Source organism: Eptatretus burgeri, chromosome 3 (assembly GCF_056783735.1).
Source record: "Eptatretus burgeri isolate ZD-2024b chromosome 3, Ebu_testis_v1, whole genome shotgun sequence".
In the NCBI taxonomy this organism is placed as follows: Eukaryota; Metazoa; Chordata; class Myxini; order Myxiniformes; family Myxinidae; genus Eptatretus; species Eptatretus burgeri.
Genome location: NC_140963.1, coordinates 65,817,230 through 65,843,806, shown reverse-complemented (window position 1 = coordinate 65,843,806; position 26,577 = coordinate 65,817,230). Strand labels below are relative to the sequence as shown.

Sequence of the window (26,577 nt, the reverse complement as noted above, 5' to 3'; positions counted from 1 at the left end):
AAAACGTTACTCATAGGTTAGAAATAAGTTTCGGGTACGCAAAACATTACCTCAATGTGTTTCGACTTATGAGTAACTTACAAGTAACGTGTGTCGACGTGTGTCAACGATTGCATAACGTGCCAACAACTTATGGCCAGAGTAGCGGAACGTGTGAGTCATACGCCAGCATACGTCGTAAAATTTCAAGCATGCAAACATTTGAGGACAACCCAAAAGTACAACGTTTAAAGCCAGCGTACTACGACTTATGGCAGTGTTTTTCAGCATGGTCTTAACATATACAAAACGTACCCGTAACATATTCGACGTGTGCCAGCGTTTTAGACAAATTTTTCATAATTCGGCATATGCTGGCTAAATCGTCAAGGTGTGACAGCGGCTTTAAGGGGCCCGTGGTTACAAAAAAACAACCTTCTTACCGATGCAAACTCACAGATCACCCTAACTGCCTAACATAACATACTACCTCATTTGTACCACCTCCAATTTATCAGAAAAAAATAAAATACATGCCAACTTGTATTTTTATCACTGGGTTATCCTGTAGCAATGCAAGTTAACACGAATATAGATAGCTGTTCCTCATTACTAAAAATTCAAATCAGCGTGGGAGTGAAATGTTCAGTTTCATGTGTAGTGTGATAAAATGACCAGTCTGTCTTTATCTCATGACCATAGTGCAGGCAAATGTCCCTCTTGTAGGCAACACTTCGACCTGGAATTTGTGTGCCAGAGTTTTATCAAAACATTATGATATGTCAATGACAAGATCTTTCTATGCCATGTGTAATTGTATTATTTCACCTTGACTGCTATTAATCTTTGAAATCTATCATCCCTCTTTATTGCCTGTTTATTATTTACTCATGACATTATATAATAAGCACATAATATCATTAATAGTGAATGTGGAATAATATAATGAATATTATGGAATTTATTAATATTGAATGCTGTTGCACTCATCCTGCATTAACACTGAAGTTTGAGTTCCAATAATTGTTTTTCTTTTTACTGCTTCTTGTTGTCATAAAGGCTTTCTAGATACTCTCTCAAGGCTGTGTATTTGTTCAGTCTTTCACAGCCATTCAATGAGTTTGAGTAGGTACTTAGAGCCCAGCCTGTCTTTTTCAGATTGTTTTGTAGGATTTTAGCATTTGTGCTTGTAATGCAAATAATCTCTTGACTGAAGATATCAATAATTCCAAATACAAGAATAATACAAAGGAAAAGGGAAGAATCCTTGACAATCGTGAATAGTAGTTTTGTTCGTTCATGCATATGCATCACGTGGCTGCGGGTCTGCATTCGTTCTTGTTGGGGTGCGGTGGTGCTGCAAATACAGTGCTTCTGTAGGTCAGAGCAGGAATTTATAGCTTATTCAGGGTGCCGGTGATGCTTCACCTACTCTTCGCGAAGGACACCGTAGAATCTTTAATGTCAACCAACGAATGCCGGTGGACGGGACGCCCAGTTTAACGTCCATTTGAGGGATGGCACACACAAGATGCCTCACCCTGCTTGTGAAAAAACACGATGACAGTTGGTTGTAGGGTTGAAATGTGAACCCATGATAGACAGCTCAGATATGAGTGTGCATACCATGATAGACAGCTTGGCTATCCCACCAGCCTGTGATTAGTTGGTAAAATACACTCTCAGCCGCCAACCTTGAACACCCTCTTCCCACCTGTGAATAATTCCCAGCATTTCCATGACTTATACCATGTATAATAACAACAAAAATAAATAAAAACACTTTCAATATATTGTGATTAACATTTTAAATAAGAAAAAGAGCAATCGGAGATTGCAGACCCTCACGTAGATTTGTTTTGTATGGTGTTTGTGTAGTTTTGTGTGGTGTATTTTATGTGGTGTTTGTACTGGTGTATTACATAATTAATAATAGAAATAACGAGAAATGCCACTTTATAACTGCTGGCAGTGATGACCGGGTACGAAGACATCCTGCTTTGATGCAACCCCACTTTGAATGGACACTTGACCATGACCCATGATGTTTTTTTTATTGTTAAATTGAATTCACAATGGGAATAAAAAATTAAATTCAAATCAAATGGAAAAACCAAACACTGTCAGAACAGTCCTGCATCGGAGTCATCGCAGAAGGAACCCAAACAAGCAAAAAGCAAAGATGAAGTCATCAGGAGGAACCTGGATAGGATTCACATTTCAGCTGCTACTCCTCTACCCTCAAAACTATCCAGGCACAGCCAAGTGAGCCTCATTAAAAAAAAAAATTAGATTAAAAAAATTAGATTAGATTAGATTAGAAAGAACCTAGATCAAAAAAAATTAATAATTCTGGCTGCCAGACCATGCATTTCAAGTTGAAATTAAAAACATATATTCCCAATCACTCCGAGATTATAACTTTGAAGTTTCACATCGATCAGTGAAGCGGTTCAAGAGAAAGAATTTTTTTTAAGATTTTCGCTTAATCCAATATGGCTGCTAGACCAAGTGACATCAATTATTCGTGAATACCCTGGTATCCCCAAGGCTTGGGAAATATTTACGTGAAGTTTTCCATCGATCCGTCAAGCCGTTCTGGAAAAGAATATTTTGAAGGTTTTAAAATAAATACAAAAAAACAGCAATATGGCTGCAGAATCAAGTGACCGATGATGTCGTGAATGTTTTTTTTTTTTCTGTGGACCAATTTATCCCAAGAAGACCATCAAAATTTTTCATACTGATCAAATGTCGTGTTCTACATATGCAATTATGTCATTAACAAAACAAAAAAAAAACCACTTATTCCCCATGAGGAGTACTTGCAATCTGCCAAGTTTCAATTTTTTCCTTTGTGTTGTTTCAGTGGTCCAAAGTTTTTCGGGTTTTCCAACATGGCTGCCACACCACGTGACCTATGATGTCATAATTATAATAAAAACATTCTGCATGAGTAGTCGCTCGAACGGCGAAAATTGCGTCTCAATCCGACAAGCGATTGCAGAGAAAAACACTTAAGTTCTGTGAGGACAAACAAACAGACAAACAAATACACATGCAATACCCTCAGCTCTGGCGAGCCTTATTTCCAAAATGACAAACAAGATCAAGATGAAGCAGCAACGACGAACTTTGTTTCATTATTCTTGTGTGTGATAACTTTTCAATGACAAACAAGAGCAACACTACATTGACACGTCATAAAGGCTGAAATTATTCGCATAAAAATGAATGAAAAGGATAGATCTATTCTTACTCAATCAAACCAGCACTATTTTGTGTCGAGCTTTCGTATAAATCAACACAGGATGGCATGTTAGTCCCTCGTAGCATTCATTCAGCATATCAGCTGTCTCTGATTTATTAAAGCCTTGTCACCATGTTTGCGTGCACATTATTAATAATCCAAACCCGCCTTTTAGTTCATAGTTGGAGGACTTGTAGGAATAACAGTATTAAAATTGCAGTTTGGAAGAGATTCATCTATAAATCGAGCAATTCCTTTTAATGCTGAAAATGCAATTTGATAAAAAGGTAATTGCATGCAATGGTTGCAAATGCTACTAGAATCGTGTTACATCCGTGTCAGTGTGATATCCACATTAGGCTTATGTGATGTTTCGAAGCACAGTGTGAATCGCGTTAGACACGCCATGGATTGTGAATTGTGCTTTCTCCCTTCTTACCTCTGCGATTTTCATCGCAGTGATTCGCAGCGACCTGGTGTGTTCATTTGAAAGCCACAGACATTTTGAGACTGTTTGGTAAAATGTATACCGACGATATTTACTCGTGGTTCTTTAATACCTGCTCACAAGGGGCAATGTATGGGCAATTTTGTGAGATATTAGAAGTGATGGTGTCGGAGGACCTGCAACAAGTGCTGTGATGATACTTCCCTTTCTGAGCAATGTAATTAGACCACACTTCCGGCATATTGAGTATTTCTCCCCCAGTTGAGAAAATCACATCAAGACGTAGAACTGAGAAATAGAGGGGAGAACAATATTCTCAATGCTGCCTTTCTGATCAATTTGTGCAGGAAAGATGAGCCCATGGAAATAGCAGCAGCACATCCCTCTTGGACGTGCCCCATTCGTACGCGAACAGGACTCTCCAAAAAAGAGCCGTTACTCTACTCTGTATATCTTTTTTTATTATTATTATTTCGCACCTCACTTTTGCACTTTGCTTTAGATGGATGTGAAATGGAGGAAAATCTTTATAAATCCTGCACCAATGCCATGCGTTTGCCTACTCTCTGCAATCTGATGCTTTCTCAGTATCTTTTTCTGCACATTCTGAGCTGTGCTTCGAAAGGTGCAAATGGTTAGAGGTGCTGAAGAGGATAAAAAGAAACAAACTTCTGTCTACCACAGCTTAACGGCCAAGTGCTTTCATTTGCAATGCGCCAGCCTTTTAATTAGGCTGTGCAGAAAATCGCTCGTCACTTGCTATGAACAGCAAATTATCTGCTCTTTTTGACGGAAAGGCAATCAAAGTGTCAAAGATTGAAACAATCCTCCATTAGATATATAAATATTTTGTATTTGCTCTAATAGGTTGAAAGGTCCACAGAATCAAAAAATCATGTTTGGTTTAATGAATGGATATGGCTTCACCAAACACTTAATCGTTCTTTTCTTGAATAAATATCTTGAAATGACGATTTTAATGTTTTCCGGTGTCCTTTTATGCTCGATTGGTCCCGACCTCAAAGAAACGGCGATAATATATCACGTGACCTGATATGTCATCTCGACCTCGGGTTCATACATGAACGGTCTGACAGCACCTCCTACATAATAATTTTGACGATGATCGTAATCTGAGGATTCTTGATCAGAAAATTATTCATCAAATTCACTTTCTGACGAGTCGGAAGTGAGTTGTGCGGCCATTATCCGTTGCGTGCTGAGAATTTTGCCCTTGATTACGTTATGGCAGTTTTCTAGAAATTTTTTAGGGGCAGTACCTGCTGGGTTTGCTTTTTAATTGCAACACCTCAAAAAATTATTAAATCATTAGAATTTAAAGGTCCAGCACATTCAGTTCTTTGTTTATTACTTAGTTAAATTAAAAAATAAAATAATTTATTTTTTTCTGATCCTGTGGACCGTTAAGCATGTGTGTGTGCATGCGTGCGCGCATATATATGTGTGCACGCACGCACGCACACCACACACACACACACGCACACCACACACACACACACACACACACACACACACACACACACACACACACACACACTGCCCAAAGAAAGCCTATGCCCCTTTCAAAATTTTCACCTATTGTTGCCTTAGAGCCAGGAATTAAATTGCATTAAATCAGACTTTTTCAACTTTATTTATGTGCCGTAACCCACAACTTCCAAGTGAAAAACCAATTATACAAATTTCAGAAAATTAATCAAAAATACAAAACTATAATTGGATAAGTTGGCGTGGTTGGTTAAATGTCCACCCCCTTATAATAGCAATTTTAATTAGCTCAGGTGTAACCAATCATACACTAAGTTAATTGGCCTCCACCTGTGTTAAATTGTAGTGATTCTGATTATTTCAGAATAAAATCAGCTGTTCCTGTAGGTTTCCTCCACTGGGTAGTGCATTTCACAACAAAGACTCAACCATGAGCACCAAGGAGCTTTCGAAAGACTTTCAGGATAAAGTTGTGGAAAGGCACAGATCAGGGGATGGGTATAAAAATATTTCAAAGGCCTTGAATATCCCTTGGAGTACAGTCAACACACCATCATCATCATCATCATCATCATCATCATCATCATCATCATCATCATCATCATCATCATCATCATCGTTTTGCAGCCATTTCCATGCTTGCATGTGAAAGCCGAGGTTCATCTAATGGCTGCTTTCCAGGCTGCATGATCCCTTGCTAGCCCTCTTGTTAGGCCTTTATCTCAAAATTCATCTCTCAGCAACACATCCCATGTTTTCCTCGGATGGCCTCTAGCTCTCCTTCTATTCACATTCATATTTATTTTACACCTCTTCACACAACTACCTGATCACATCCTTTCCAAATGTCCAAACCATCTCAACCTACCCCTATGCATAACCTAACTCTAACCTATTTCTTAATTCCACATTTGGTTTCCTCTCCTGCAGTGTCACATCACACGTCCACCTCACCATTCTCATTTCATTCACACCTCCGTTCATCCTCCTTTTTGATCACCCACGTTTCGCTGCCACACAACATCACGCTTCGAACACAAGCTGCATAAAATTTTCCCTTTAATCGGAGAGAGGTCCCTTATGATGTCATTAGGGGTAACAACTCCATAAACTTCCTCCAGCCACTTCTAATTCTTGCATTCACTGCTGCCTCCACACTATCACCTGCACTAATCATATCACCAAGGTAACAGAATTTGTTGACACATTCCAGGGATATATCCCCATAAAGTAACCTTTCCACTCAAACTGAAGTCACTTGTTTACCTGCGTAAACAGCACATTTGAAATCAGGGACCACCTGCAGTCTACCCCTGATGCCACTAAGACCTCTTGTGCACCCAGCAGTTGCAGGATTTACACAATATTGAATTGCGACCAACACCTTTTGTGCACAGAGCACAAGGCCACCTCCCTCTTTTTTCCACACTTCCTTCTCCCACACCACTAATCAGTACTTTAGTTTTCCCTGTATTTACTTTCAATCCTCCGGCCTCCATACTCTCCTTCCTGATGGCATATTTACCCATTACCTCTTCCACACTGTCGGTTACCAGCACCAGGTCATCAGCATACAATAGTTCCCAAGGTGAGCCTCCTCTAAATTCCTGTGATGTAGCCTCAAGAACCATGATGAACAGGATTGGGCTCAAGACTGAACCCTGAGAAACAACCCCTTTCATTTCAAATTCCTCACTCTGCACTCCATTTACCCTCACAGAGGTTTTTTAGCCATCATACATTGCCATGATTACCCTAACTAACCAATCCTCCACACATAACTTTCTCATGGACCATTGCACCACTCCCTGAGGTACCCTATTGAACACCTTCTCCAAATCCACAAATAAAAAGTACAGTTGTTTATTCTTCCCCAGATATTTTTCCTGTAATTGCCAAACTCTAAAAATTGCCTCCATCGTGCCCCTTCCTGGCATGAAACCAAATTGTATTTCATGCGTATTAACAATGTCATCAATTTATCCATGACTCTCTCTACTACTTTCATTCCATGGTCCAGCAACTTCAGACCCCTAGAGTTGCTCCAAACTAAGACATCACCCTTCCCTTTATAAATATTCATCATTACACTCTTCAACCAATCATCTGGGACAGAATCTCCCTTATAATTCCATTTATCAATTTAGGAATTAAATTCACTCCAATATCACCAGATGCCTTCAGCATCTCTGTGACAATACCAGTGCTGCTCACCGCTTTGCCATTCTTCATTTCATCGATGGCTTTCTTCACCCATTCAATCTTTATCTCAGGTGGTGGGCCCTGCACCGGCTCTACCGGCTCCAAAATATCCCTATTCCAAGGGAACTCCTCATTTAGCAGGTGCTCATAATAACTCCTCCAAGCATTTCTAATCTCCCTATGGTCAACCAGTACATTTCCAAACATTTCCAATATCATCCTTCATATATTGTTCCCCCTCTACTCCCCTCTACTCTGCAAATATCTCCCCTCTACTCTCTGCATTATTTATCACATCTGAAAGTGAATCGTGTACTCATTTTTTGGCCTTGTAAACTTCCCTTTTTGCCCTACGTTTAGCCACTAAGTATTCCTCCTTATCCCCTCTCTTTTTCCAAATCCTCAACTGTTTTCTTTTTTCTTGAATCACCATATCCACCTCATTATTCCACCACCATGTGGCCTCATGTCGAGCTGGGCTCTTCGACCAGCCACATGTCTTTTCAGTAGCACGCAACAGCCCATCTTTTAAAGAGTTCCAACAACTCTCTATATCCTCTCCTACCATCGGGGTTCCAAGATGCATTTCCAGAAGTTCCCTATAGAAATGTTCCTTTAACTTCTGATCTCTTAGGTTCCATACTCTTCTCCTTGGAACGTAAGGTTTCCTCTTTTTCCTGCTACAACTTAACTTTAAATCACACACTAGCAGCCAATGTTGTAAGGCACATTCTTCTCCACCTATTGTTTTCACATTCTTAACCAACTTCCTCCCTAATCTCCTAACCCAAAATTCGTCTATCTGGCTCTTTCTACCTCCTGACTCATAAGTGATCAGTCTGCTCGGCCTCTTCTTAAACATTGTGTTGCAGACGACCATATCTAAAGCATCCCCAAACTCAAATATTCTTACACCTTCAATATACTGTGTATTCGTCATTTTCATCCCAAAACATAAATATTCTTCATCCCCAAACTCAAATATTCTTAATTCCAGGCTAGAAGTGTATTTTACCCCAAAACCTGACCCACCATGCACACCCTTATATCCTTCTGCCAATGCTCCAACATGTTTATTCAAATCCCCTCTGATCACAACTTCTCTCTCACTAATCCCTGAAACAACATGCACAAGTGCCTCCCAAAACTCATCCTTGTCCTCCTCACTTCATCCTATCTGTGGGGCATATGTTGGTCCTACTGTTAATATACACTTATCAAACAGCAGGTTTAGGACTATAACACTTGCATTTACCCTCATAACCTCCAACACCTTCTCCACCCACTTCTCAGTCACCATAATCTCAACACCACCAGTTCCAGAGTTACAACCTATCCAAAATAATTTATACCTATCATTTCTCCCTGCGACCATTCTCGCAGCACCTCCCATCCACCTTCTTTCTTGCACACAGCATACATACACTCTTCTTCAGCTCAAAGTTTCCACTATCTCACCAGCTTTACCATGCATAGACAGGCAACACGAACACCTATCTTGTCATGCTGAGTGGGTGCTTTATGCATGACAGGTTTGCTCCCATTTGTAATTTCTACAGCCATATATTTCAAAGAAGAAGAAAGTGAGGGAACCTGAGTATAAAAGCCACCTGCCCTAGTTGGGCTGGTGAGTGCAAAAGCATACCCTCACATCTGAGAACCATCCACACTGCACCCCTCAGGTACCAACTTACTCCGAGATCCTCCAGACATTGAGCTAGTGACCTCAGGGGCACTGTTACTGTGGTGTACCACAAGGAGGTAGTCTGGTAGTCTTGGAGAGGGTGGAGGCTATGTACTAGAAGGAAGGACTTACACACTCGGCCTTCTTTTCACTCACAGAGCTATCAGGAAGCCGTAGCGAAAAGCAAGGAATGGTAAACACTACAACACTAGACGTATACATCTGCCCTGTGGAAAACCACCACACCACAAAGATGTATACACCTGCCCTGTGGGAAAACCACATCAAGAGAATCATAAAGAAGTGAAAGGCATATAGTATTTGTACCCACAAGACTGCCAAGATAAGGTTGTCCCTCCAAACTAGATGACCAAGCAAGGAGGAGACTGATCACAGAGGCCACCAAGAGGCCACTGCCAACTTTCCATGTCTTTATTTGTCAGGTCAGGCCAGATTAGATCTGTGACTTGCTTCAGGTATCATGTAAAGCTGTACGAACCTGTTCCATTGTCGGGTTGTCGGTGACTAAACCGTCTCCCCCACCAGGTTTTCTGGTGAGGAGGGTGTTTGGATATGGACACCCAGCAGGATTAAAAACAAAACCTGTCAAAGGGTGGAGGTCATCCATATCTCGTGCCCAACTGTGTCTGCGGACGTCCTCATGCAGTTGTGTTACTTCTTATTAGGAGGTTGGTGGCAGGATTTGTACTCCGGCCACCGTAAAACCTTTCATTCCGCAAAACACAAAAACGCAAAGAAATCTGAAAACCCACTTTGTGGGAGTACCTCCTGTGCAGCTTCCCTTCGCAGGGCAGCTCACCGGATGACGGGATTGGAGCAAAGCTTTTGGGACCCTCGATCTTTGATGATAGGCGGGAAACCACGGGGTAACATTCCCGGGTCAGATTGCGGGAGAGTGTGTCGGAGTGGTGCTGAGGTGTCGTCCACCAGACGGCGGTCTCCTTGGGTTAACCTGAGGCGGTCCCTTCGAGGGGGGTGCCTGGAATGTCCTATCCCTAGGAGAGCATGATAACTTGTCTCTGTTATCATCTGAGTTCAAGCGTTTGGACATCGGGATTGCAGCACTCTCTGAGGTTTGGAGACCGGATTGCGGCGAGATCATGGCAGGTGGTTACACCTACGATTGGTCTGGTTGCTCTATTGGTTAGCATGCCCAAGGAGTTGCAGAAGCTGTATCCAATAAGCTGCCTCCAATGATAATTGAGGTAACACCAATCAACAAGCGAATTATGAGATGAAGGATTCGTCACTCTTTGGGTGTCATTTCCCTGGTCTCTGTTTATGCTCCGACTGAGGCGAGTGATCTCACCGTGAAGGATGCATTCTACGCCACGCTCGAGTCTGTGGTTGATCAGTGCCCCAGACGAGATACACTTCTAGTCTTGGGGAATTTCAATGCATCGACTGGAACTGAGAGGGATGGTTATGAGATGTGTGTTGGCCCCCATGGGTCTGGAACTGTGAACCTGAATAGCACTAAGTTCATTGACTTTGCAAGAAGTCATGGACTTAGGGTGGCCTGTTCATGGTTTCAGCGCCCACAAGCTCATCGCTGGACTTGGTATTCCAACGCTGGCGGTGTGGAAAGGAGATTGACCATGTCCTCGTTGATGGTCACTGGAGGATGATCCAGAACTGCACGGATAACCGGAGTGCTCAGTTCCTCAATACTGATCACCAGCTTATTGCAGCAACTCTTAAGTTGTACCTTAAATCCAGGAGAATGGTACTGTCCCAGCCGAGGCTGGATGTTGGCAAGCTCAAGAACAAGAGGTTAGCTGAGGAGTTTGCAAACAGGCTGAGTGGAGATTTGGGGGGTGTGGGTGCTTTGGAAGATCCCAAAGAGTTGTGGAGTGCCTTCAAGACCAACGTCATTGATGTTGCCGGTGGATGTCTTGGAACTCACCATAGGGTGAAGAAGAATTTTGTCTCTCAAGGGACACTGGATATCATTTACCAGAGTCACAGTGCCAGATTGGATGGCAGAGCTGAGCTGTTCAGGGAGCTGAGGCGTAAAACTCTACGTGTGCTAATGGTGGACAAGGAGGCCTATGTGTGAGGAATCTGTGAGGGGGTAGAGCAGCACCTGTGGTCAAGTGATTCTCGTCCCGCTTACAGGGGAATTCGCGCATTGCGTTCATCCAAGCCCATCCCTCGGTGTACTGCAGTTAGAGCAGAGGGTGGTAGGCTCTTGAGAGAGGAGTCTGAAGTGAAGGCCCGATGGGCTGATTAGTTTTAGTGGTTGTACCAGGCTGATCCACCAGCTGTCGAGTTGGACATCAGGGGTGTTACAATAACTGTTGCTGACCCTCGAATCAACTGTGGTCCACCTTTCTTTGTGAAAACACGGGCTGCGGTGAACCCTTTGAAATGGGGTAAAGCTCCAGGGATCTGTGGCATCCATGCTGAACTTCTCAAGGCTGGTGGAAATGCTGCACTCGTGTCGTTGCATGCAGTTTTGTGCTCTGCCTGGAACACAGGCATCATCCAAACTGATTGGAAGAGAGGCCTTGTTGTCCCTCTCTGGAAAGGGAAGGGTGATCGCCAAGACTGCAACAACTACCGAGGGGTGACGCTGCTCTCAGTGCCGGGGAAGGTCTTTGTTCGGATAATTATTGATGGGGTTCGCCACCATCTGCTTGAGCACCAGCATCCAGAGCAGTCAGGCTTCACACCAAAAAGGTCAACGATTGACCGTATCCTTGCTCTTCGGGTCCTCACCAAACGCAGATGGGAGTTTTGGCAGGGGCTGCTTGCAGCCTATGTTGATCTCTGTAAAGCGTTTGATTTGGTGAATCACGATGCCCTCTGGAGGATTCTTGGTCTTCGTAGAGTGTCATCAAAACTGATCGATCTGATGTCTGAACTGTTCTCTGGTACTGAGAGTGCTGTGAGATGTGGTGGTACCATATCTGACTTATTCCAGTTGTTCCTGGAGTTCGTCAGGGGTGTGTACTGGCCCCCACACTTTTCAGCACTTGTATGGACTGTATTCTAGGGAGGATGTCAGAGAGATCAAGATGCGGTGCATCATTTTTGAATGTCAAGATCTCTGACCTTGATTTCGTGGATGATGCAGTCATCTTTGTGGAGACTTTAGATATCCTTTAGGGGGCCCTCGAAGTGCTGAATGAGGAGTCAGAGCCACTGGGATTACGGGTTTCTTGGGTCAAAACTAAGATCCAGGCTTTCAATGACATCTTGGATGCTGCTGTCCTGTCTGTGCCTGTTTGTGGTGAGGATGTTGAGGTCGTGGAGAGATTCACTTACCTTGGCAGTGATATTCATGTCTCTGCTGGCTGCGAGTCAGAGGTCAATAGACATCTGGGTCAGGCCTGGGGAGTCATGGATTCACTGGATCATGGGGTGTGGCGCTGCCGGTACCTGTGCAGGAGGACGAAAGTCCGAGTCTTCAGGTCATTGGTGCTTCCAGTCTTGCACTATGACTGTGAAACTTAGACTCTGACCAGGGATCTGAGACTTAATTCCTTTGGTACCAGGTCTCTTTGGCGAATCCTTGGCTATCGTTGGTCGGACTTTGTGTCCAACGAGTGGTTGCTGGGATGCTGATAGAGACTCAAATGAGATTTGTAACCTGCATAGTCCATGAGCATCAGCTGGAGCTGTATGGACATGTGGCTCGTTTTCCTGATGCTGATCCTGCTCACCAGATTCTCCCAGCGAGGAAGTCTCGTGCATGGAGGAGGCTAATGGGCCAACCACATGCCTCGTGGTTGCAGCAGGTTGATCAGCATCTCGAGGAGATTGGGATGGGCCAGGAATCTGCCTGGGGGATGGCCAGACGGAGGCCCCTGGAGTACCGGCAGAAAGTGGATGCAGTGACGTGCTGCTCTGAGGCATGGTCCCATACCTGACCTAACGTGTCTTTATGGTTTATCAAAGACTGGTCACTGTGTGCATGTGACAATATCCCAAGCACACCATAAGTCTGGCCTGTATGTTAGGGTGGCAAGAAGGAAGCCATTACTCAAAAGAGCCCACCTTGATTACCATTTGAGGTATGTAAAAAGCCACTTCGGAGATTTTGAAGCCATGTGACAAAACGATTTGCAGTCTGCGAAACTAAGATGGATCTTTTGGCCTAAATGCAAAATGTTGCATTTGTTTCAAACCCAACACAGCACATCACCCAAAGAACACCATCCCTACTGTGAAGCATGGTTGTGGCAGCATCATGTTATGGGGATGTTTCTCATCAGCATAGACTGGTGCACTTGTCAGGATAGAAGAGAAAATGGATGGAGCAAAATACAAAAAAATCCTTGATGAAAACCTGCTGCCCTCTGCAAGAAAGCTGAAATTGGGACAGAAGTTCACCTTTCACCATGACAATGACCTGAAGCACACAGCCAAAGCTACACTGGAGTGGCGAAGGAATAAAAAAGATAAATGTCCTTGCGTAGCCCGGTCAGAGCCCCAAACCAAATCTAATCGAAAATCTGTCGCATAACTTGAACATTGCTGTTCGTCAACGCTCCCCACGCAACATGACTGAGCTTGAACAGTTTTGTGCAGAAGAATGAGCAAATATTGCTCAATCAAGATGTGCAAAGTTGGTAGAGACCAATCCAAACAGTCACAGCTGTAATTGCTGTCAAAGGTTCTTCCACAAAGTATTAACTCAGGTGTGTGGACACTTATCAAAGCAAGATATTCTTTTTTGTATTTTTAATTAATTTTCTGAAATTAAAGCATTTGTTTTTCACTTGGAAGTTGTGGATTACGATGTGTAAATACAGGTAGAAAAAGTCTGATTTAATGCAATTTAATTCCAGGCTATAAGGCAACAAAAGGAGAAAATTTTGAAAGGGGGTGTAGACTTTCTGTTGTTACTGCAGCAATGCCAACCCTCCCGATTTCATCGGGAGGCTTCCGAAAATTCACACAAACTCCCGCCCTTACGATCACTATCCTTATCCTCCCGAAATTTTGATATTTTTGCACTGTTCACTAATCAGAATGTACTAGTATGAGAATTGAATGAAAAGCATCGTCTGCTACGTATAGCATGTGGTAACTCCATAACGTTCGCTGCTACCAAATTGTACGTAAAAAAATGCAAATTCAAATGAGGAGCAGCGAAACATTGGGTCTGGATCTCGCTTAGGCGATCATGCACTGAGATTTAGTGCATGCGGTATGTGTGCAATACAGTGCATGCGGTATGTATGCACAGTGTATATGCATGCGATACGCTCACTGCATGCAGCTGGGCCCCGTACCAGCCCGGCGGTCGCGACCACCGTGCGGTGTTTAACAGCCGCTAGAGTTCTACGAGTCGCGCTGCAGCTGTGGAACATCGACTTCGAAGTTACCGATGCTTCAAGCCCTCGATGTTGATTACGAAATGGCAGAAAAGAAGCTTACGAAGACCAAGAAATGGTCTCAGAAGTACAAGACCGAATACAGTCTCCAATACCCGTGTATTCGAAAGTCTGAAAGAGGAATTCATCATGCGTATTGTACAGTATGCAGCGTTGATATTTCAGTTGAGCACGGAGGTCGCGATGATATTCGGAAGCACTTGGAAGCAAACGGCACACAGACATTGCAAAGGAGAGATCTTCGAGCACGAGTACCGGTACACTTCTGAATTATTTCACCAAACAAGGGACAAGCGAGGAAGAGGATGTTACTCGAGCGGAACTTCTCTTTAGTGGATTTATTGTGGAACATAACTTGCCCATATCAGTCTCAGATCATGCTGGACCTCTATTTCAAAAGATGTTTCCAGATTCAAAAGTTGCTTCAAAGTATGGATGTGCAAGATGTGCAAGATGTGCAAGAACAAAAAAAAAAAAAAAAAAAAAAACAAGAACAAAAAGCAAGAAAAAAAAAGAAAAAAAAAGAACAAAAAAAAAGAACAAGAACAAAGAAGAAAAAAAGAACACTGGTCAACAATTTTTTTACTTTCTGGAATGTTGTCTAGATTTCTACAAGTGAATTAGGGTATTCTGGCACTGCTGAATCAGGAAATGGCATCCGTTTCTCTCCATCAGGTCAGGTTTTGTGCTAAGTTGATTTGAAAAAATCAGATCTTGTGACAAAATCAATTACATTTTTGTGGCATTATCAGCTGATTTTTGTCAACACATATCATCCTAAACATGTTTTTAAGAAAAAAAAATGTTTTGCCAACAACATTTATTGATTACATGATAGAAACATCGATTACTGTCATCTGAATGGTGGGCATTGATAAAGGTAAGTACAAGTAAATTGCATGTTGCGTCACCACTGTTCAAACTTCAGGGCTTGAACTTCCGTTTCTTCGAACTCCTGGAATGTTCAGCGGCAGGGAGGTCTCTCTTCAGATTCCAACAGTAGTCAGCCATCATGACTGCGTCCCAGCGCCCCTGATACCTGGTCTCCATCTCCTTCATGTCCTGATGGAATCTCTCCCCCTGCTCGTCACTCATTGAACCCAGGTTCTCAGGAAACCGGTTCATATGTGAAAATAGGTAGTGCATCTTGATGCTCATGTTGCAGTCCAGGTTTCTGAAAGCAGTCAGCATGTTGTTGACAAGTTCTGCGTAGTTTCTGGCCTTATTGTTGCCAAGAAAGTTCTTCACTACCAAAACAAATGTATTCCACGCTTCCAGTTCCACTTCGTTCATTGAGTTTTTGAACTCTGGATCTCTGATGAGCTGACGGATCTGAGAACCATCAAAGATGCCAGCTTTCAACTTCTCCATGGTCAATCCTGGAAAAGCCTGGCACAAGTAAGTGAAGCAGTCACCATCTTTGTCCAGAGCCTTGGTGAACTGCTTGATTAAGCCGAGCTTGATGTGCAGCGGTGGGAAGAGTATTCTGTCTCTGTCCACCAGAGGGTCGTTGATGACGTTTCTTTCTTTGCATGGCACCAATTCCTCCCGCACAGGCCAGTCCTTCTTCGTGTAATGCTGAGCACGGTCCCTACTATCCCACATGCACAGAAAACATGGGTACTTGGTGAAGCCAGACTGTTGTCCCAACAAAAAGTTCACCATCTTCAGGTCAACACAAATAAACCACTTATGCTGATCATAACCAATTTTCTCCAGCACGTACTTCACCGCTTCATACTTCTCCTTCAGTGTAGTCAGTGAGCAATGGGTACAGAGGCAAACTGGTTGCCGTTGTGTAGCAGAACACATTTCAGTGATCGCTTGCTGCTGTCAATGAACAGTCTCCAATCTTTGGGTTCGTACTGTGGCACTCCAAGCTTGAGCAGAAGCGCATGTCATAAATTGGCGCATGTAGGTATTGTACATTCTTCAGAGTTCGTTATTTCAAGAAATACAACTTTTTTTGTATCACATTATTACAAAATCTGCCCCATTAACTTTAGTTTTGATCCACGAACTTTATGCTTTGCCTCACCAATTTTTGGAAGATTTTGAGGTTTTATGACTTCAAACTGATCCCTTTTCGACATAATCACCTAGAACTATCGTACCTGAATACTTCTTGTCATTAAAATAATTATTTCCAATCAAAACAATTATTTGACATGACATTTTACCCCACCAACTTCTTCTAAAATGCTCCACACATGCGTACATGTGAACAAATATGTAAAAAACGACATGTGGCCATATCTCAAAAACTTGACCTGATTGAACAAAACTAATGTGAGTTTTGGATTCAGCGCATCAGATTCGTCCTAAATCAGCTTAAAAAATGCAGACAACAAATTTGTTGTTGACCAGTGTAATTGGTGAGTTGTCAAATGTTACTGCTTCATCTATTGCCGATATTGCTAGACTAGCTCCATTTAGCCTAGCTACAGACGGTAGCAATGACAGTGGTGAGGCCCAGCTATATCCTGTCCTGATTTCGTACTATGACAACAGTGCTGGGATTGTGAAGCAAGGTTTGCTAAGTTTGCCTGCGTGCAAACAAGATTCCACTGGAGAAAACATTTTCAAACTGCTTGATCATGAGTTCAGTGACAGGGAAAATTCCGTGGGGAAATTGTGTTTCCTTTTGTGCTGATAATGCCTCTGTCATGGTGGGCAAGCACAAAGGAGTCGCTGCTTATATCCACAAACAAAATCCAGAGTGCTACATCATGGGATGCCCTTGCCATATGATGCACAATACGGCCAAGAAGGCGGCTCAGGCCTTCCCCATTGAATTAGATGACTTTCTCATCGATATTTACAACTACTTGGACAAAAGTAGTAAACGCGTCAAAGGAGTGAAAGCACTGCAAGAACTCTGTGATGCCCCGACACACAAGATTCTGAAGCATGTCGCAACAAGGTGGCTGTCCCTTGGTCAGTGCCTAGACAGGCTGATTGAACAGTGGGAGCCACTTCGCCTCTTCTTCAAGAAGAAGTACGAAGAAAAATGCAACCAACTGTAGCCAAGACTCTAACAACGAGCAAGAAGGACGGCACTGTATCTACTGCCAGTACTGGCACTGCAGGATCAAGCACTAGTGGAGCAGCATTCACCACTACCACTGCAGTATCTGCTGCGAAGAAGACAGCAGGGACAGCACCAAAACCAATGCTGAGAGCAGGTAGCATCACCGGCCCTTCATCACGTTCATCTACAAAGCAGATCCCTTCAGAGTCGAGAAAGACTGTGATAGTCCCATCTACAGGCAAAGAAGGACCCAAGTTAAGTTCTGCTTTTGCCAAATCACTTGATAGAAGCTCAGCAAAACCTTCGAATCAGAGGTCTTCTTCCTTGGCTGCACCTACCTCAAGCTCTCTCCTCAAACGTAAAATTGGATCTGGTACTACGAGTCTGACCTCTTCTGCTGGCAGTAAACGCAAGTGTGATCTCCCTGCGGCTAAGTGTACTACGAGTTCTACAACTCCACGCGCATCTTCCTCACACACTGTGCACACATCTAGAGAAAAACGTGTCAACAGGATGTTCTTGTCTCCACAAACAAAACTCTATTGTTTCTTCCTTCGATATGCTAACAAGCTTTTTGAGAAGGGGAATCTTCTGCTCCAAAGAGACGAATCCTGTATTCATCTCCTGATCTTGGTCTTCTGGTCTTCTGAATTGAATGGTCTTCTGAAAGATATCTTCGTACGGTTTTTGAAACCATCGGTGTCATCGGTTGCTCTGGTAAATATACCCTTCTCTGACAGAAATCATCAGAAGAATGATGAGGACCTCATGATTGGGAACGATGCCAAACTGTATATAAGGGAACAAAGGAGTCTCAAGAAATCCACCTTCACTCTGAGTGAGTCAGACATCCAAGGTTTCTTCAGTGCAGTTCGCTCATATTATGTGAAAGCCTGCAATTACATCTTCAAAACCTGGCCGCTAGGTGATGAATTAGCCAAGCATGCTCAGGTGCTGGATGTTAAGCTACACCAAGAAGTGTGGTTTGACTGTGTGGAGTTTTTCATCAAGAAATTCCCCTGTCTGTTCAGTGGCGGTGATAGTGACATAGACAGTCTTGAGAGTGAATTCGCTCACTACCAGGCAGACGCCTCCATAGCTACAATTGCTACTGAGACAGTGAGAGTGGATGAGCAGTGGCATCGGATTTCACAGCTCACAGATCCCTGCACTGGTGCCAAGAAGTATCCTAATTTGAGCAAAGTGATGAAGGGAATCTTGGTCATTCCTCATTCGAACGCATCATGTGAGCGGGCACTCAGTCTTGTACGGAAGAATCATACTGAATTTCGTCCCAATTTGAGTGTCAAAACCCTGGAAGCTCTCTTAATTGAAAAACTAGCTCATAGCACCCCTTGCTACCAGAGAGAATACAGCAAGACATAATCAGAAGGGCTAAAGAGCCACACAGCTGTCACTCAGCAAAGCTGCCATGGAAAAAGCAAGCAGCAGTAGTACCAGCCAGTAAGGTAAGAAAAATATTGCTTCTTTTGTGCTTTTTGTTAATCTTTGATTGTCCCCTAACTTACTAATATTAACATACATGTAACATTAAAAAGTGCACAATTTTCCCCTTTTTTTGTTCAAAAAGTGGGAATTCTTAACATGTTAAATGCTCCAAAATAGGGCTCAGAGGGCACTAGAGAGCGTCTAGAACCCCAGAGCTTCCAGGGCCCTAAGGCGGGCCATGGACCCCGGTGCAAGGGTCGAGCGCTCCGCGCTCGAGATGTGCGCTTGGCGCACATAATTTTGTGTCGGTTGAAAATCCTCCCTAATTCTGATTTCCAAAAGTTGGCATCTCTGTTACTGTATACTCACGGTGGTACTCAGCGTTGCCAAAGGAATTTCTATACATACTTACTCGAGGCTTGAACACGGAGGTGTTATAATAAACCTGTGTAAAGCAATCTTGTTAATAACAGGCGCATGTGTAAACATTATAGTAATTAATTTTGTTGTTGTTGTTGACAACAAATCACGATATACAACTTTCAATATATGACCTCAACAAAACACATTACTCGATTTCACCCAGGGATAAAAACGCAGGCAGTGAATTGGCACAAGACCCGATCGAGGCCTGAAGGCCAAATATATGATTTTAATGTATTTTTTTTTAATATTTCCATTTTTTTTTAATCCAAATAAAGCCCTTGCACTTCCTCTGGATAAAAGAGGAGACCATGCAAAGTTTGGTTGCACTGTTCCCTGCAGGGGCCGAATGCATAAATGAAAACAAACTTTCTTCTTTAGATATTACATACGAGGAAATACAACCCATCGCTTTGCTAATGGGGGAATTAATGGGGGGGGGGATAAAAAGAATGAGAGGAGGGTGGGGATAGAGGAGGGAGGAAGGAGGCATGGAAGGGAGGGAGAAATGACAGTTTATAGCTGGGTCATGATTCAAACCCAAGAGAGACAGCTTACAGTGAGCTTGCATACCTCTTAGCTGCCGTGATCTGTCTGAGCAGTAGTTCAAACTACTATTAAAAGAAAAAACCTTTCATTTGTCCAATTTCTCCAAATGGTACAAAAAGGGGAAATTACACATTTTCAGCAAGCCAGCCATCGCCCGATACACCGCAGAATAACACGGGGCCAACACAGGTGAGTGGCTCCTGAATATTCTTCAAATCGATCGACATCATACAGTATTCATTGACAGTGCAAATATTGTACAGAACTCACTCACCAAGTGGCATAACCACTCCAACGAAACGGTTGATAAGGAACGGCTCTCTTGGCAAGCAATTAACAATCTCCGAACCGTCATATTAAACACACACCTCCTGGAGATTCTTGAAATATCAAATATGTCCGAATTTGACAAATAAACGCTTTTTTTTTAGCAGTCAGAAATGCTGCTAAGTTCAATTCTGGAGCTTAAAATTTGTAATTCAGCTTCGTTTAAGTTTAAGAGATTATACAGGTTATGGCATGTGCAGAAATGAAATAAAGCCACAAATGCTGGTGTCTGGGTGTTTATAAGCATTGCAATGTACCCAGTGATTCATAGCTATGATGAACAGGCATTCGATAATATGAGTGAGGAAAATGAAAAAAAAAACTTTATTGGAAAGAAATTGTTGCAGCCTGTTTCAAGTCAGGGCTTGGTGAGCAGGCCAAAAATCATGGTGGCTTCACACCGCAGCGAGGTTACCCAGGATGCACCTTCAGATCCCATCGAGAGCAAAGTGGCTGAGGATGCGCCTGATAAAGGATATAATTAAATAAGGCCGTTAATTATCTCCAAAGGGGGTGTTTAAATTCACCCAAACACCCAATTTTCACTCATGCACTTCTTTGGAGTAACTTTCGTATACATGCAAAGTTTTTAAGGCTGCTCAGTTTCATGGTTTTGGAGTTTTGGAGGAAACACACACACACACTGGCATTTATTATTATAGATACAGTTTTTATCGAGAGAGATTTATGACAAGAATACAAATTCTAAAGTGAAGCTTTATATCTGATCCTCAGGAATCAGCATTCAGATTCCGCTTCTCAGCCCACAGCGTGACCTGCCGGTTGTTGTATATCTGTTCAATCGACGCTGCTGAGATTGTATTTTGGCAGTAACGCCAATAACACTTGTGCTGTCGCCGAAGATCACTGTCTGCTTCCTCGTGATACCAAACGGTGAAAGAAACAGGCGCTGTCAGTTCCAAAAGGTTCGTGCAGGACGTGAGAAAATTCCGTCTGACATAGCATGTACCGAGAGCTGCACGGGACTGGGGTCTGGGGACTGGGGAGGACGACAGGTGTCCAAGGTGCAGTCAGTATTACAGCCCCATCGAATGAGATAATTAGAGCGAGTTCAAAAATCTGAAGTCTCAATGCCATTGGTGATGGGCAAGACAGAGCGCATGAGGGCACTCCAGAAATGCCTATTGTTTGTACCAAGCTACAACAAACCGAGCTCCGTCTCGCTTGATGTCTTTGGCCATGAAAGTGCGACCGCTTGGTGCGCTCGGAAATTTCTCCACAATGAACACTACATAACAACTTTTTCCAAACATTAAGAACCTCTTCCATTGCGGAACATTTCATTGTTTAATAAACTGGAATAAATGGCTTGATTTACTTGTTCGTTCATTCTTTTATGAGTCCATGAAATCCGATAACAACCGCCAGGGAGGACCCTTTTAGCAAGGTGGTAATTGGCTTCTCACTAGTGAATTTGGACTCTGTTCATGTGTCACAAGTTCAGGTTAAGGTCATTCCTGCACCCCGGCAACGTTGCACCGGGTTATAAGGTGGTTGTTGAACTGGAACGGTGATAAGTTTCACCTGGTGCTGAAGCCACCACGACCTATAATGATGGAGCAGCCGTTACCCTTCCTATCCCCATTGACGTTCCAGGGCTGATGGCCATGGGGTTAACGTGCACGATCACCCCTGAGCCGACACAATAGCGCTCATGCACCGGCAGAGTGCCACTCGTGTCCAGTTAAAAGTCACCGTCTAGCCACGATTTCACAACCAAGCCATGCCATGGCACTTTGGCCTGCGGTAAAGCATATTGTACCTTCCGTGGCAGCACATCCCGAAGCAACCCTTCAGTTTTCGAAATATGGGATTTTACCATGGTAATATGATTGTGTAGAAGGCGAATCCATTGATTCAGTGGATGGTTTTTAGAAAGGCTCCACTTTTGATGACCAACAATGGACAAACACAAAAGGTGGTAAAATGCCGGTAGCCATTGCAAACAGGTGAGTTTCAATTCAAGTAACAACAGCCAGTGAGTGATCGCATCGTATTGTGCAAAGCTTGAATGCAAAAGGACATTTCTTAAGACACACACACACACACACACCTCTGTTATTATATTTTAGAATGAACAATCACCTTTTGTTCTCTCATATGTCCATCCACTGACTCCGTATACTGGTGACATGAATGCTGCTTTATCACGTGCAGGTTATTTGGAGGTTGTGTGCACTTCAGTACCTGTGCCAAGCGTGACAAGACGAGAGGTAGAATCACAATGTGACACAGATCGTTGTGAACGCCATTGTGATCTCTTATGCGTCAAGGTAAGCACCCAGCAATGGCATAGATCATGGAAACGCACAACAAGTTCGTCCATGTTAAATTGTTTAAACAGTATGCGTAGAATTGCATGATGTTTTTTTTCGTGGGTATGGACCTCGATTTAAGGTGGTTAGGTTGTACTAAAATGAGAACATGAATATTTATATAATTAAAATCAGGGGTGACAAGAGGGAGAATGGTTGGTGAGGAGAGAGTATAGTAAGAGGGATGTGTAATTGCGAGGAGATTACAGCAAGAGTACGGGAGTAAAGGGGCAGATATGTGGCGGACGGGGGACGGGACGCAAGGGGAGAGATACGTAATGTTACACAGAAATTAAGTAACAATAAGTTCTTCATCACGTGACCTGTATTCCATCGTGCACGTCCAACTGGAGATTGAGTCTGCGAGTAGCAAACACTTTCCTCTTTCTACTGAGCCCCTCCCTTCCCAATGTGCAGTCTTCAGTTCTAGAATACGAGATAAAGAATGCAATGCACCCTTTTGTTGAGCACCAGGAATCATACGATTTGCACTTGGAAATACAAATACAAAACACTCGTCCATTCATCCCCCGCCCAGATTGGTCTGCTGCCAACCAGCCTCACACATAATTCCCACGCTTGAGATGCACGCTTGCAAAAAAAAAACAATTCGGATTCCTTTTTAAAGCTCCTATACATGTTTAAAAAAAAAAAATAGTTAGATCCATGTGGTGTTCCTAAGGTTTTCGTTTTACCTGTTATACTCCATTTATCCGACAAGGTAGTGCAGAGGGAGCATTTGGAGGCAGGGTGTTGCATCCCAAAGTGCACAGTCCTTCTGGTGGACGATAAGCTGAAATTGGGTCTTGTTAAACATACCTCGGCGTCTTTCGAAGAGCAGCAGGTCAGTTATCTCAGCAACCTGAAGAAATTAAAAAAATTCTTTCAAAATCAACTTTCGGTGAATACCATGCCCGTGCACCGTCGAAGATCCCTTCCATGGGGTGGTAAGCTCTTCATGAAAAGAGTACAAATTCTAAAGCGAAGCCACAAGTGGCTGAACACAGGATGTCTCTTGCTGACGAAAAACCCAGCCAGTTAATGTAGGACTTGGGCCAAAACATCCCACTTGGCCGACCCCACAAGGTTGGAATCATATGGGATTTTTGAAATGACATCATCTGCCCCAGAATGCTTGGTGCGCATGCGCAGAAACCCCAGGAAACTGCCGTGTTTGGGGCAATATAAAGTATACTGTGTGTGTGACACAGGACTCTCACCTGAAATGGCTCACAAAGCCTCGAAAAGAAGCCGAAAATATTTGAAAACATTCCTGTGAGAAAAGGATGCGCCTCTGCACAACAAAAGAGTTGGAGAACTTTCTCATCTTTCACCAACACCTGCAAGTTTGCAGCCCCCCCCCATACTGGAAACTGTCGAGGACGTGGACCGGTGCAAGGTCTGTGGATGGGTTATGGACGGCGCGTTCCACCCGACCTCCCTGAACATCCCCAGCAGTGAGGGAAGGTCATATCTGGGGCTTGTCAATGCACAGGCTAAGTTTAGAATGATGATATTTACCATGAATCATGTTTGGGAGGAAGGGGAGGTGGGTGGGAGTGGGAGGTGTATGGGATGTGAGAGCTGTTAGTAGAGGATAAATGGGGTTTCTGGGGCACCTATTCAAATGAATGGAGAAAAAAGGAAAAACTTTCTGACACAAGCCCCAAAATTCCAAAATAGGAGACTCATTTTCTCCCCACCTACCCCCTTCCCTCCCATACAAGCAAATGTAAAATTGAAACTCATTTCCTCCCCCTCCCAAACAAGCAAATGTAAAATTCAGAGTTACTGATTAAAGCACTTCTTCCCTTTCATATTTTCATTACACTCAAAGAGCGAACCAACAAATATTTGTCCATGTTCTACTTCAGGGAATAACTTAATTTTCCTATTACATTCATTTCCATCGAGTATACTCACAAAGATTACTTTGGAACTTGGTTCTTGGTTTAAGTGTCTTTGTTGAGCAGAGATGAAATGATAAACTTTTCTTAATGCTCTTGTTTGACCACCTCCTGAGCCACATATCATTTTGAGATTGTAGTAAATTGTTTTTCCATTGTTCAATTGACAACCAAAGTTTTCAGTCCATTCAAGGATATTAATTTTTTTCTTTACATCCTCCAACTTATTTGTTATTAAATTTATCTGCTTATTTGTTTTATTTACTTTTACCCCAGTAATTTCCTTAATAAGACTTATTTGGTATTTCTCACATTCTTTATGTTTTCCGACCGGTGTGTACCCCGGTCAGAATAGGTACACCGTATCCCTGCGTGTCGTAAAAGGTGACAAAAAGGGTTGGCGTCAGGAAGGGCATCCGGCCATAAAAACATCGCCTCAAAAGGAAACCATGATGAGTACAACTGATGGGCAGGGTACAGCCCGAAGTACCCCTTGGGGGTCCTCACCCCCTCTCGTTAAAACTCAAGGTGGGGAACCCAATCGAAGCAAGGGAGGAAATTTTTCCATCTATGATGACCAATCGTCTGATGCCCCACGTGGAGATCGGTTTCTGAGGTTTGGTACATGGAATGTAGGGACAATGACAGGGATATCTGGAGAAGTGGTTGAAACATTGGTCAGAAGAAGAGTGGACATATGTTGTGTGCAGGAGACACGGTGGAAGGGAAGTGGTGTGAGAATGGTGAAGGGAAGGCAGGGGCAGAAGTACAAGTTTATGTGGCAAGGGTGCCCGGAAGGCGTGCATGGTGTTGGTGTCATGTTTTCTGAGGAGTTTGTAGACAGTGTAGTGAGTGTGACTAGAGTGAGTGAAAGGTTGATGATGGTGAGAATTGTGATAGGAAATCTCTTGGTGAACGTCATCTCGGGATATTCCCCGCAGGTCGGTCGAAGCGATGAAGAGAAGAACATGTTCTGGTGTGCGATGGAGAAGTTGATGGAAAATGTGAAAGATGAGGAAGTTGTTGTGGTTGGAGGAGACTTGAATGGACATGTGGGAAGGAGTCCAGACGGTTTTGAGGGAGTCCATGGGGGTTATGGATATGGTGTGAGAAATGGAGAAGATGAAAGGATCTTGGAGTTTGCTGATGGAGCTGATTTGTTGCTCTGTAATACTCAATTCCAGAAAGCGAATAATAATCTTATTACATACACGTCAGGTGGGTTGATGACAACCATTGACTACCTGATGGTGCATCAGCGAGATAGGGGAAACCTCCGGGACACAAAGGTGATCCCAGGGGAGGAGACTGTTTCGCAGCACCACCTGGTTGTCTGCGATATAAGGGTGAAAGGTGCGCGGAGAATTCGGCGGGTGAAGTACCAACCGAGGATGAAGGTGTGGAGGTTGAAAGAGGCGACAGTGAAGGAAGCATTAAGAGAGAGGCTGAGTATGGTTGAAGACGATGTGGTTGAGCTTGAAAGTGGTTGGATGTCAATGAAAGATAGTCAATTGGGAGCCGTTGGTGAGGTATGTGGATGGACAAAAGGACCACCGAGGCACTCCGAAACATGGTGGTGGGATGATGAAGTTGGAAAGACGATTGAAGAGAAGAGGAAGAAGTTCAAGGAATGGCAAAAGGCAAAGGATACGGTGGAAGAAGAGGCTGCACATGAAGGTTATAAGGAAGCCAAGAAGGCTGCAAAGAAAGAGGTTGCAAAGGCGCAGGAGGCCCATAGGAAAATGTTTGGAGAACGCTTGGATTCGGAGGAGGGTAAGAGAGCGGTATTCAGGATTGCAAAGCAGATAGCGAGAGAGAGATTTGATGTGACGGGGGTGAGTTGCTTGAAGGATGAAGTGGGACAAATTGTTGTGGATTCAGATGGAATTAAAGGAAGATGGAAGAGATATATGGAAAGGCTGTTGAATGTAGAAAATGAATGGGATAGAAACATCGAGAGTAACCCAGTTTTAGGACCAGCAGAGAAGATAACTGAGAAGGAAGTTGAGGAAGCTATAAGAGCAATGAAGAGTAGAAAAGCAGGAGGGCTGAAGGGAGTTGTGGGAGATATGTTGAAGGCAGCGGGAAGTTGGGGTGTGAAGAGAATGACAGAGATC

General features: G+C 43.3%; 1 protein-coding gene across 4 annotated transcripts in view; it reads left to right on the top strand.

Moving 5' to 3' along the window:
• The window catches only part of LOC147030095 (uncharacterized), a 62,696-nt gene that overhangs the window by 16,773 nt on the left and 19,346 nt on the right, over positions 1 to 26,577 (top strand). For all 4 annotated transcript variants that reach the window (XM_085873802.1, XM_085873804.1, XM_085873801.1 and 1 more), the window contains exon 3: positions 22,396 to 22,511. The gene's annotated coding sequence lies outside the window, so the exon portion shown is untranslated. The remainder of the gene's footprint in view (positions 1 to 22,395; positions 22,512 to 26,577) is intronic.